At 58.5% G+C, this 12,500-nt stretch overlaps 1 non-coding gene across 1 annotated transcript; it reads right to left on the bottom strand.

Moving 5' to 3' along the window:
* Positions 1-8,437: 8,437 nt before the first annotated feature.
* LOC148058476 (5S ribosomal RNA) lies at positions 8,438-8,556 on the bottom strand. The gene has a single exon (XR_015709792.1). It is a non-coding gene; the product is annotated as a 5S ribosomal RNA (ribosomal RNA).
* Positions 8,557-12,500: the final 3,944 nt, after the last annotated feature.

The raw sequence follows: 12,500 nt of genomic DNA, 5'->3' as shown, positions 1-12,500 counted from the left end.
TCACCGCGAGGCCGAGTTAACGGCCAAGGGGACGGCGGCGAAGGCGCGCGTGTAGAACCACTGGGTCAGACGGGACGCCTCGGTCTCACTGGAGGTTTCGGCAGAGGTGGCAAGCCACAACGCTTGATCGGACCCGCTAAGTCCGGAGGAACCGTCCGCCCGCAATGGGTGGGGGCCCTCCGATGGCGGGTCACGTTGGCAGATCGGTCATCGGTGTAGGTGGTATCACAGTGCGTCCATGACGCGCGAAGGTCGGCTTGAGCCTGAGCTCTTTCCCCGCCGCCTGCGCTGGAGCTCGATACTCTGTCCAAGTATCCTTCGCTCCTATTAACCTCTAGGTGGTTGCGCTCGTGACATCAAAAAGACCACTTTTTGAAGAGCAGTCACACTCGGAAAAAATTTCTTTCGTCAGGCAAAAGAACCAGAGTTCTCCGCGGCCATCCACTCCAACCTTGTCCGACTTTGAGGCACCAGGCTCGGCCACCCTCCGAGCCTTTTCCTTCCCTCTCCTGTTATGGTGCCTCCCTATTAACCTCTAGGTGGTTGCGCTCGTGACATCAAAAAGACCACTTTTTGAGGAGCAGTCACACTCGGAAAAAATTTCTTTCGTCAGGCAAAAGAACCAGAGTTCTCCGCGGCCATCCACTCCAACCTTGTCCGACTTTGAGGCACCAGGCTCGGCCACCCTCCGAGCCTTTTCCTTCCCTCTCCTGTTATGGTGCCTCCCTATTAACCTCTAGGTGGTTGCGCTCGTGACATCAAAAAGACCACTTTTTGAAGAGCAGTCACACTCGGAAAAAATTTCTTTCGTCAGGCAAAAGAACCAGAGTACTCCGCGTCCATCCACTCCAACCTTGTCCGACTTTGAGGCACCAGGCTCGGCCACCCTCCGAGCCTTTTCCTTCCCTCTCCTGTTATGGTGCCTCCCTATTAACCTCTAGGTGGTTGCGCTCGTGACATCAAAAAGACCACTTTTTGAGGAGCAGTCACACTCGGAAAAAATTTCTTTCGTCAGGCAAAAGAACCAGAGTTCTCCGCGGCCATCCACTCCAACCTTGTCCGACTTTGAGGCACCAGGCTCGGCCACCCTCCGAGCCTTTTCCTTCCCTCTCCTGTTATGGTGCCTCCCTATTAACCTCTAGGTGGTTGCGCTCGTGACATCAAAAAGACCACTTTTTGCAGAGCAGTCACACTCGGAAAAAATTTATTTCGTCAGGCAAAAGAACCAGAGTTCTCCGCGGCCATCCACTCCAACCTTGTCCGACTTTGAGGCACCAGGCTCGGCCACCCTCCGAGCCTTTTCACTCCCTCTCCTGTTATGGTGCCTCCCTATTAACCTCTAGGTGGTTGCGCTCGTGACATCAAAAAGACCACTTTTTGAGGAGCAGTCACACTCGGAAAAAATTTCTTTCGTCAGGCAAAAGAACCAGAGTTCTCCGCGGCCATCCACTCCAACCTTGTCCGACTTTGAGGCACCAGGCTCGGCCACCCTCCGAGCCTTTTCACTCCCTCTCCTGTTATGGTGCCTCCCTATTAACCTCTAGGTGGTTGCGCTCGTGACATCAAAAAGACCACTTTTTGCAGAGCAGTCACACTCGGAAAAAATTTCTTTCGTCAGGCAAAAGAACCAGAGTTTTCAGCGGTCATCCACTCCAACCTTGTCCGATTTTGAGGCACCAGGCTCGGCCACCCTCCGAGCCTTTTCCTTCCCTCTCCTGTTATGGTGCCTCCCTATTAACCTCTAGGTGGTTGCGCTCGTGACATCAAAAAGACCACTTTTTGCAGAGCAGTCACACTCGGAAAAAATTTCTTTCGTCAGGCAAAAGAACCAGAGTTTTCAGCGGCCATCCACTCCAACCTTGTCCGATTTTGAGGCACCAGGCTCGGCCACCCTCCGAGCCTTTTCACTCCCTCTCCTGTTATGGTGCCTCCCTATTAACCTCTAGGTGGTTGCGCTCGTGACATCAAAAAGACCACTTTTTGCAGAGCAGTCACACTCGGAAAAAATTTCTTTCGTCTGGCAAAAGAACCAGAGTGTTCAGCGGTCATCCACTCCAACCTTGTCCGATTTTGAGGCACCAGGCTCGGCCACCCTCCGAGCCTTTTCACTCCCTCTCCTGTTATGGTGCCTCCCTATTAACCTCTAGGTGGTTGCGCTCGTGACATCAAAAAGACCACTTTTTGCAGAGCAGTCACACTCGGAAAAAATTTCTTTCGTCTGGCAAAAGAACCAGAGTTTTCAGCGGTCATCCACTCCAACCTTGTCCGACTTTGAGGCACCAGGCTCGGCCACCCTCCGAGCCTTTTCACTCCCTCTCCTGTTATGGTGCCTCCCTATTAACCTCTAGGTGGTTGCGCTCGTGACATCAAAAAGACCACTTTTTGCAGAGCAGTCACACTCGGAAAAAAATTTCTTTCGTCAGGCAAAAGAACCAGAGTTTTCAGCGGTCATCCACTCCAACCTTGTCCGATTTTGAGGCACCAGGCTCGGCCACCCTCCGAGCCTTTTCACTCCCTCTCCTGTTATGGTGCCTCCCTATTAACCTCTAGGTGGTTGCGCTCGTGACATCAAAAAGACCACTTTTTGCAGAGCAGTCACACTCGGAAAAAATTTCTTTCGTCTGGCAAAAGAACCAGAGTTTTCAGCGGTCATCCACTCCAACCTTGTCCGATTTTGAGGCACCAGGCTCGGCCACCGTCCGAGCCTTTTCACTCCCTCTCCTGTTATGGTGCCTCCCTATTAACCTCTAGGTGGTTGCGCTCGTGACATCAAAAAGACCACTTTTTGCAGAGCAGTCACACTCGGAAAAAATTTCTTTCGTCTGGCAAAAGAACCAGAGTTTTCAGCGGTCATCCACTCCAACCTTGTCCGATTTTGAGGCACCAGGCTCGGCCACCCTCCGAGCCTTTTCACTCCCTCTCCTGTTATGGTGCCTCCCTATTAACCTCTAGGTGGTTGCGCTCGTGACATCAAAAAGACCACTTTTTTCAGAGCAGTCACACTCGGGAAAAATTTCTTTCGTCTGGCAAAAGAACCAGAGTTTTCAGCGGTCATCCACTCCAACCTTGTCCGATTTTGAGGCACCAGGCTCGGCCACCCTCCGAGCCTTTTCACTCCCTCTCCTGTTATGGTGCCTCCCTATTAACCTCTAGGTGGTTGCGCTCGTGACATCAAAAAGACCACTTTTTTCAGAGCAGTCACACTCGGGAAAAATTTCTTTCGTCTGGCAAAAGAACCAGAGTTATCAGCGGTCATCCACTCCAACCTTGTCCGACGTTGAGGCACCGATGTCGGCCAAGTTCTGAGCGTTCCACCGCCGAATGCCACTGGTCCTCAACACAGCGGACTTCCAATCCAACCTTGTCCGACTTTGAGGCACCGAAGTCGGCCTCAGCCCGAGCCTTCCCCCGCCGACCTCACTGGAGCCCGCCATCCAGGGACCGGCGGAGGTCGCCCGCATGACCGCGGCAAAGTGTCTCAAAGTCGGGCACGACCGCTCGAGTCACCCGCCAACCCGGTCCGGGGCACCTCCAGGGACCGGCGGAGGTCGCCCGCATGACCGCGGCAAAGTGTCTCAAAGTCGGGCATGACCGCTTGAGTCACCCGCCAACCCGGTCCGGGGCACCTCCAGGGACCGGCGGAGGACGCCCGCATGACCGCGACAAAGTGTCTCAAAGTCGGGCACGACCGCTCGAGTCACCCGCCAACCCGGTCCGGGGCACCTCCAGGGACCGGCGGAGGACGCCCGCATGACCGCGACAAAGTGTCTCAAAGTCGGGCACGACCGCTCGAGTCACCCGCCAACCCGGTCCGGGGCACCTCCAGGGACCGGCGGAGGACGCCCGCATGACCGCGACAAAGTGTCTCAAAGTCGGGCACGACCGCTCGAGTCACCCGCCAACCCGGTCCGGGGCACCTCCAGGGACCGGCGGAGGACGCCCGCATGACCGCGACAAAGTGTCTCAAAGTCGGGCATGACCGCTCGAGTCACCCGCCAACCCGGTCCGGGGCACCTCCAGGGACCGGCGGAGGACGCCCGCATGCCCGCGACAAAGTGTCTCAAAGTCGGGCACGACCGCTCGAGTCACCCGCCAACCCGGTCCGGGGCACCTCCAGGGACCGGCGGAGGACGCCCGCATGACCGCGACAAAGTGTCTCAAAGTCGGGCACGACCGTTCGAGTCACCCGCCAACCCGGTCCGGGGCACCTCCGGGGACCGGCGGAGGTCGCTCGCATGACCGCGACAAAGTGTCTCAAAGTCGGGCACGACCGCTCGAGTCACCCGCCAACCCGGTCCGGGGCACCTCCAGGGACCGGCGGAGGATGCCCGCATGACCGCGACAAAGTGTCTCAAAGTCGGGCACGACCGCTCGAGTCACCCGCCAACCCGGTCCGGGGCACCTCCAGGGACCGGCGGAGGACGCCCGCATGACCGCGACAAAGTGTCTCAAAGTCGGGCATGACCGTTCGAGTCACCCGCCAACCCGGTCCGGGGCACCTCCAGGGACCGGCGGAGGACGCCCGCATGACCGCGACAAAGTGTCTCAAAGTCGGGCATGACCGCTCGAGTCACCCGCCAACCCGGTCCGGGGCACCTCCGGGGACCGGCGGAGGACGCCCGCATGACCGCGACAAAGTGTCTCAAAGTCGGGCACGACCGCTCGAGTCACCCGCCAACCCGGTCCGGGGCACCTCCGGGGAGCAGTGGAGGTCGCTCGCATGACCGCGACAAAGTGTCTCAAAGTCGGGCATGACCGCTCGAGTCGCCCGCCATCCCGGTCCGGAGCTCAACACTTTGTCGTTTTTTCCACTCCCTCCCCATTAACCTCTAGGTGGTTGCGCTCGTGACATCAAAAAGACCACTTTTTGCAGAGCAGTCACACTCGGAAAAAATTCGTTTCGTCTGGCAAAAGAACCAGAGTTCTCAGCGGGCTTCCAGTCCAACCTTGTCCGATTTTGAGGCACCAGGCTCGGCCACAGTCCGAGCCCATTCACTCCCTCCCCTGTTGTACTCGCTCCCTATTAACCTCTAGGTGGTTGCGCTCGTGACATCAAAAAGACCACTTTTTGAGGAGCAGTCACACTTAGGAAAAATCCGTTTGCGCTCACACCATCCCTCCCCATTAACCTCTAGGTGGTTGCGCTCGTGACATCAAAAAGACCACTTTTTGAGGAGCAGTCACACTTAGGAAAAATCCGTTTGCGCTCACACCATCCCTCCCCATTAACCTCTAGGTGGTTGCGCTCGTGACATCAAAAAGACCACTTTTTGAGGAGCAGTCAGACACCGAGGTTTTCTGGATTTATGTCCGTTTTCCTGGTTCTCTGACTCGGGCACCTTGTGACCGACATCCCCCCCTTCCCTGGTTCTATTTTGCCGATACTTTGGTGAGTTTTCTACCCGCAAACCAAGCCCCCCAAGCCCGCCGCCTGGTGGGGGAAGAGGCCCCCTGGTCCCGGTTCTATTTTAGGACACTTTGGTGAGTTTTCTACCCGCAAACCAAGCCCCCCAAGCCCGCCGCCTGGTGGGGGAAGATGCCCCCTGGTCCCGGTTCTATTTTAGGACACTTTGGTGAGTTTTCTACCCGCAAACCAAGCCCCCCAAGCCCGCCGCCTGGTGGGGGAACATGCCCCCTGGTCCCGGTTCTATTTTAGGACACTTTGGTGAGTTTTCTACCCGCAAACCAAGCCCCCCAAGCCCGCCGCCTGGTGGGGGAACATGCCGCCTAGCCCGGTTCTATTTTAGGTCACTTTGGTGAGTTTTCTACCCGCAAACCAAGCCCCCCAAGCCCGCCGCCTGGTGGGGGAAGAGGCCCCCTGGTCCCGGTTCTATTTTAGGTCACTTTGGTGAGTTTTCTACCCGCAAACCAAGCCCCCCAAGCCCGCCGCCTGGTGGGGGAAGAGGCCCCCTGGTCCCGGTTCTATTTTAGGACACTTTGGTGAGTTTTCTACCCGCAAACCAAGCCCCCCAAGCCCGCCGCCTGGTGGGGGAACATGCCCCCTGGTCCCGGTTCTATTTTAGGACACTTTGGTGAGTTTTCTACCCGCAAACCAAGCCCCCCAAGCCCGCCGCCTGGTGGGGGAACATGCCCCCTGGTCCCGGTTCTATTTTAGGACACTTTGGTGAGTTTTCTACCCGCAAACCAAGCCCCCCAAGCCCGCCGCCTGGTGGGGGAACATGCCGCCTAGCCCGGTTCTATTTTAGGTCACTTTGGTGAGTTTTCTACCCGCAAACCAAGCCCCCCAAGCCCGCCGCCTGGTGGGGGAGCATGCCCCCTGGTCCCGGTTCTATTTTAGGACACTTTGGTGAGTTTTCTACCCGGAAACCAAGCCCCCCAAGCCCGCCACCTGGTGGGGGAAGAGGCCCCCTGGTCCCGGTTCTATTTTAGGACACTTTGGTGAGTTTTCTACCCACACTGCATGTCCCCAAATGCCGCCATCTGGTGGGGGAACATGCCGCCTGCACCGGTTCTATTTTAAGTCACTTTGGTGAGTTTTCTGCCCACACTACGGGTCCCCAAATGCCGCCATCTGGTGGGGGAACATGCCGCCTGCACCGGTTCTATTTTAAGTCACTTTGGTGAGTTTTCTGCCCACACTACGGCTCCCCAAATGCCGCCATCTGGTGGGGGAACATGCCGCCTGCACCGGTTCTATTTTAAGTCACTTTGGTGAGTTTTCTGCCCACACTACGGGTCCCCAAATGCCGCCATCTGGTGGGGGAACATGCCGCCTGCACCGGTTCTATTTTAAGTCACTTTGGTGAGTTTTCTGCCCACACTACGGCTCCCCAAATGCCGCCATCTGGTGGGGGAACATGCCGCCTGCACCGGTTCTATTTTAAGTCACTTTGGTGAGTTTTCTGCCCACACTACGGGTCCCCAAATGCCGCCATCTGGTGGGGGAACATGCCGCCTGCACCGGTTCTATTTTAAGTCACTTTGGTGAGTTTTCTACCCACACTACGGGTCCCCAAATGCCGCCATCTGGTGGGGGAACATGCCGCCTGCACCGGTTCTATTTTAAGTCACTTTGGTGAGTTTTCTACCCACACTACGGGTCCCCAAATGCCGCCATCTGGTGGGGGAACATGCCGCCTGCACCGGTTCTATTTTAAGTCACTTTGGTGAGTTTTCTGCCCACACTACGGGTCCCCAAATGCCGCCATCTGGTGGGGGAACATGCCGCCTGCACCGGTTCTATTTTAGGTCACTTTTCTCACTTTCTGACCCACAAATAATGCCCCAAATGCCGCCGCCTGGTGGGGGGAACTGCCGCCTAGTCCCGGTTCTATTTTAGGTCACTTTTCTCACTTTCTGACCCACAAATAATGCCCCAAATGCCGCCGCCTGGTGGGGGGAACTGCCGCCTAGTCCCGGTTCTATTTTAGGTCACTTTTCTCACTTTCTGACCCACAAATAATGCCCCAAATGCCGCCGCCTGGTGGGGGGAACTGCCGCCTAGTCCCGGTTCTATTTTAGGTCACTTTTCTCACTTTCTGACCCACAAATAATGCCCCAAATGCCGCCGCCTGGTGGGGGGAACTGCCGCCTAGTCCCGGTTCTATTTTAGGTCACTTTTCTCACTTTCTGACCCACAAATAATGCCCCAAATGCCGCCGCCTGGTGGGGGGAACTGCCGCCTAGTCCCGGTTCTATTTTAGGTCCCTTTTCTCACTTTCTGACCCACAAATAATGCCCCAAATGCCGCCGCCTGGTGGGGGGAACTGCCGCCTAGTCCCGGTTCTATTTTAGGTCACTTTTCTCACTTTCTGACCCACAAATAATGCCCCAAATGCCGCCGCCTGGTGGGGGGAACTGCCGCCTAGTCCCGGTTCTATTTTAGGTCACTTTTCTCACTTTCTGACCCACAAATAATGCCTCAAATGCCGCCGCCTGGTGGGGGGAACTGCCGCCTAGTCCCGGTTCTATTTTAGGTCACTTTTCTCACTTTCTGACCCACAAATAATGCCCCAAATGCCGCCGCCTGGTGGGGGGAACTGCCGCCTAGTCCCGGTTCTATTTTAGGTCACTTTTCTCACTTTCTGACCCACAAATAATGCCCCAAATGCCGCCGCCTGGTGGGGGGAACTGCCGCCTAGTCCCGGTTCTATTTTAGGTCACTTTTCTCACTTTCTGACCCACAAATAATGCCTCAAATGCCGCCGCCTGGTGGGGGGAACTGCCGCCTAGTCCCGGTTCTATTTTAGGTCACTTTTCTCACTTTCTGACCCACAAATAATGCCCCAAATGCCGCCGCCTGGTGGGGGGAACTGCCGCCTAGTCCCGGTTCTATTTTAGGTCACTTTTCTCACTTTCTTACCCACAAATAATGCCCCAAATGCCGCCGCCTGGTGGGGGGAACTGCCGCCTAGTCCCGGTTCTATTTTAGGTCACTTTTCTCACTTTTCTACCCACAAATAATGGCAAAAAAAAATGCTTACAGCACCCAGTATTCCCAGGCGGTCTCCCATCCAAGTACTAACTGGGCCCGACCCTGCTTGGCTTCCGAGATCAGACGAGATCGGGCTCATTCAGGGTGGTGTGGCCGTAAGCGAGGGAAGCGCTTGTGAAATGCCCCAAAGTGTTGAAAATGTTCCCCAGGCCCCTGGTTCCCCATCCCCGCAGGAGGAGGCTCCCCAGGCCCCCTGGTTCCCCATCCCCGCAGGAGGAGGCTCCCCAGGCCCCCTGGTGCAGGAGGAGGCTCCCCAGGCCCCCTGGTGCAGGAGGAGGCTCCCCAGGCCCCTGGTTCCCCATCCCCGCAGGAGGAGGCTCCCCAGGCCCCCTGGTTCCCCATCCCCGCAGGAGGAGGCTCCCCAGGCCCCCTGGTGCAGGAGGAGGCTCCCCAGGCCCAATGGTTCCCCATCACCGCAGGAGGAGGCTCCCCAGGCCCCCTGGTTCCCCATGCCCGCAGGAGGAGGCTCCCCAGGCCCCCTGGTTCTCTATGCCCGCAGGAGGAGGCTCCCCAGGCCCCCTGCTTCTCCATCCCCGCAGGAGGAGGCTCCCCAGGCCCCATGGTTCCCCATCACCGCAGGAGGAGGCTCCCCAGGCCCCCTGGTTCCCCATCCCCGCAGGAGGAGGCTCCCCAGGCCCCATGGTTCCCCATCACCGCAGGAGGAGGCTCCCCAGGCCCCCTGGTTCCCCATCCCCGCAGGAGGAGGCTCCCCAGGCCCCCTGGTGCAGGAGGAGGCTCCCCAGGCCCCCTGGTTCCCCATCCCCGCAGGAGGAGGCTCCCCAGGCCCCCTGGTTCTCCATGCCCGCAGGAGGAGGCTCCCCAGGCCCCCTGGTTCCCCATCCCCGCAGGAGGAGGCTCCCCAGGCCCCATGGTTCCCCATCACCGCAGGAGGAGGCTCCCCAGGCCCCCTGGTTCCCCATCCCCGCAGGAGGAGGCTCCCCAGGCCCCCTGGTGCAGGAGGAGGCTCCCCAGGCCCCCTGGTTCCCCATCCCCGCAGGAGGAGGCTCCCCAGGCGCCCTGGTTCTCCATCCCCGCAGGAGGAGGCTCCCCAGGCCCCCTGGTTCTCCATGCCCGCAGGAGGAGGCTCCCCAGGCCCCCTGGTTCTCCATCCCCGCAGGAGGAGGCTCCCCAGGCCCCCTGGTTCTCCATCCCCGCAGGAGGAGGCTCCCCAGGCCCCCTGGTTCTCCATCCCCGCAGGAGGAGGCTCCCCAGGCCCCCTGGTTCTCCATCCCCGCAGGAGGAGGCTCCCCAGGCCCCCTGGTTCTCCATCCCCGCAGGAGGAGGCCCCCCAGGCCCCTGGTTCCCCATCCCCGCAGGAGGAGGCTCCCCAGGCCCCCTGGTTCTCCATGCCCGCAGGAGGAGGCTCCCCAGGCCCCCTGGTTCTCCATCCCCGCATGAGGAGGCTCCCCAGGCCCCTGGTTCTCCATGCCCGCAGGAGGAGGCTCCCCAGGCCCCCTGGTTCTCCATGACCGCAGGAGGAGGCTCCCCAGGCCCCCTGGTTCTCCATCCCCGCAGGAGGAGGCTCCCCAGGCCCCCTGGTTCCCCATCCCCGCAGGAGGAGGCTCCCCAGGCCCCCTGGTGCAGGAGGAGGCTCCCCAGGCCCAATGGTTCCCCATCACCGCAGGAGGAGGCTCCCCAGGCCCCCTGGTTCCCCATGCCCGCAGGAGGAGGCTCCCCAGGCCCCCTGGTTCTCTATGCCCGCAGGAGGAGGCTCCCCAGGCCCCCTGGTTCTCCATCCCCGCAGGAGGAGGCCCCCCAGGCCCCTGGTTCCCCATCCCCGCAGGAGGAGGCTCCCCAGGCCCCCTGGTTCTCCATGCCCGCAGGAGGAGGCTCCCCAGGCCCCTGGTTGGGAGAGGGGGAAAAAGAGCAAAGTGTTTAAAAATGCCCCAAAGTGTTGAAAATGTTCCCCAGGCCCCTGGTTCCCCATCCCCGCAGGAGGAGGCTCCCCAGGCCCCCTGGTTGGGAGAGGGGGAAAAAGAGCAAAGTGTTTAAAAATGCCCCAAAGTGTTGAAAATGTTCCCCAGGCCCCTGGTTCCCCATCCCCGCAGGAGGAGGCTCCCCAGGCCCCCTGGTTGGGAGAGGGGGAAAAAGAGCAAAGTGTTTAAAAATGCCCCAAAGTGTTGAAAATGTTCCCCAGGCCCCTGGTTCCCCATCCCCGCAGGAGGAGGCTCCCCAGGCCCCCTGGTTGGGAGAGGGGAAAAAAAGAGCAAAGTGTTTAAAAATGCCCCAAAGTGTTGAAAATGTTCCCCAGGCCCCTGGTTCCCCATCCCCGCAGGAGGAGGCTCCCCAGGCCCCCTGGTTGGGAGAGGGGGATAAAGAGCAAAGTGTTTAAAAATGCCCCAAAGTGTTGAAAATGTTCCCCAGGCCCCTGGTTCCCCATCCCCGCAGGAGGAGGCTCCCCAGGCCCCCTGGTTGGGAGAGGGAAAAAAAAGAGCAAAGTGTTTAAAAATGCCCCAAAGTGTTGAAAATGTTCCCCAGGCCCCTGGTTCCCCATCCCCGCAGGAGGAGGCTCCCCAGGCCCCCTGGTTGGGAGAGGGGAAAAAAAGAGCAAAGTGTTTAAAAATGCCCCAAAGTGTTGAAAATGTTCCCCAGGCCCCTGGTTCCCCATCCCCGCAGGAGGAGGCTCCCCAGGCCCCCTGGTTGGGAGAGGGGGAAAAAGAGCAAAGTGTTTAAAAATGCCCCAAAGTGTTGAAAATGTTCCCCAGGCCCCTGGTTCCCCATCCCCGCAGGAGGAGGCTCCCCAGGCCCCCTGGTTGGGAGAGGGGAAAAAAAGAGCAAAGTGTTTAAAAATGCCCCAAAGTGTTGAAAATGTTCCCCAGGCCCCTGGTTCCCCATCCCCGCAGGAGGAGGCTCCCCAGGCCCCCTGGTTGGGAGAGGGGGAAAAAGAGCAAAGTGTTTAAAAATGCCCCAAAGTGTTGAAAATGTTCCCCAGGCCCCTGGTTCCCCATCCCCGCAGGAGGAGGCTCCCCAGGCCCCCTGGTTGGGAGAGGGGAAAAAAAGAGCAAAGTGTTTAAAAATGCCCCAAAGTGTTGAAAATGTTCCCCAGGCCCCTGGTTCCCCATCCCCGCAGGAGGAGGCTCCCCAGGCCCCCTGGTTGGGAGAGGGGAAAAAAAGAGCAAAGTGTTTAAAAATGCCCCAAAGTGTTGAAAATGTTCCCCAGGCCCCTGGTTCCCCATCCCCGCAGGAGGAGGCTCCCCAGGCCCCCTGGTTGGGAGAGGGGAAAAAAAGAGCAAAGTGTTTAAAAATGCCCCAAAGTGTTGAAAATGTTCCCCGGCCTCCTGGTACCCCATCCCCGCATGAGGATGTCACCCAGGCCCCTGGTTCTCCATCCCCGCAGGAGGAGGGATTGTGGGTGGGAGAGGGAAAAAAAGGCTAAAGTGTTTAAAAATGCCCCAAAGTGTTGAAAATGTTCCCCGGCCTCCTGGTACCCCATCCCCGCATGAGGATGTCACCCAGGCCCCTGGTTCTCCATCCCCGCAGGAGGAGGGATTGTGGGTGGGAGAGGGAAAAAAAAGAGCAAAGTGTTTAAAAATGCCCCAAAGTGTTGAAAATGTTCCCCAGCCTCCTGGTAGCCCATCCCCGCATGAGGATGTCACCCAGGCCCCTGGTTCTCCATCCCCGCAGGAGGAGGGATTGTGGGTGGGAGAGGGAAAAAAAGGCTAAAGTGTTTAAAAATGCCCCAAAGTGTTGAAAATGTTCCCCGGCCTCCTGGTACCCCATCCCCGCATGAGGATGTCACCCAGGCCCCTGGTTCTCCATCCCCGCAGGAGGAGGGATTGTGGGTGGGAGAGGGAAAAAAAGAGCAAAGTGTTTGAAAATGCCCCAAAGTGTTGAAAATGTTCCCCGGCCTCCTGGTACCCCATCCCCGCCTGAGGATGTCACCCAGGCCCCTGGTTCTCCATCCCCGCAGCAGGAGGGATTGTGGGTGGGAGAGGGAAAAAAAGGCTAAAGTGTTTAAAAAGAATAGCCCAAAGTGTTGAAAATGTTCCCCGGCCTCCTGGTACCCCATCCCCGCAGCACACCACACCACACAACCCCCCATGCC

Source organism: Callionymus lyra, unplaced genomic scaffold (genome assembly GCF_982586985.1).
Source record: "Callionymus lyra unplaced genomic scaffold, fCalLyr1.hap1.1 HAP1_SCAFFOLD_77, whole genome shotgun sequence".
Taxonomy (NCBI): Eukaryota; Metazoa; Chordata; class Actinopteri; order Syngnathiformes; family Callionymidae; genus Callionymus; species Callionymus lyra.
Note: the sequence above shows the minus strand (reverse complement) of the source record. Positions and strands in the feature narration are given on the sequence as shown.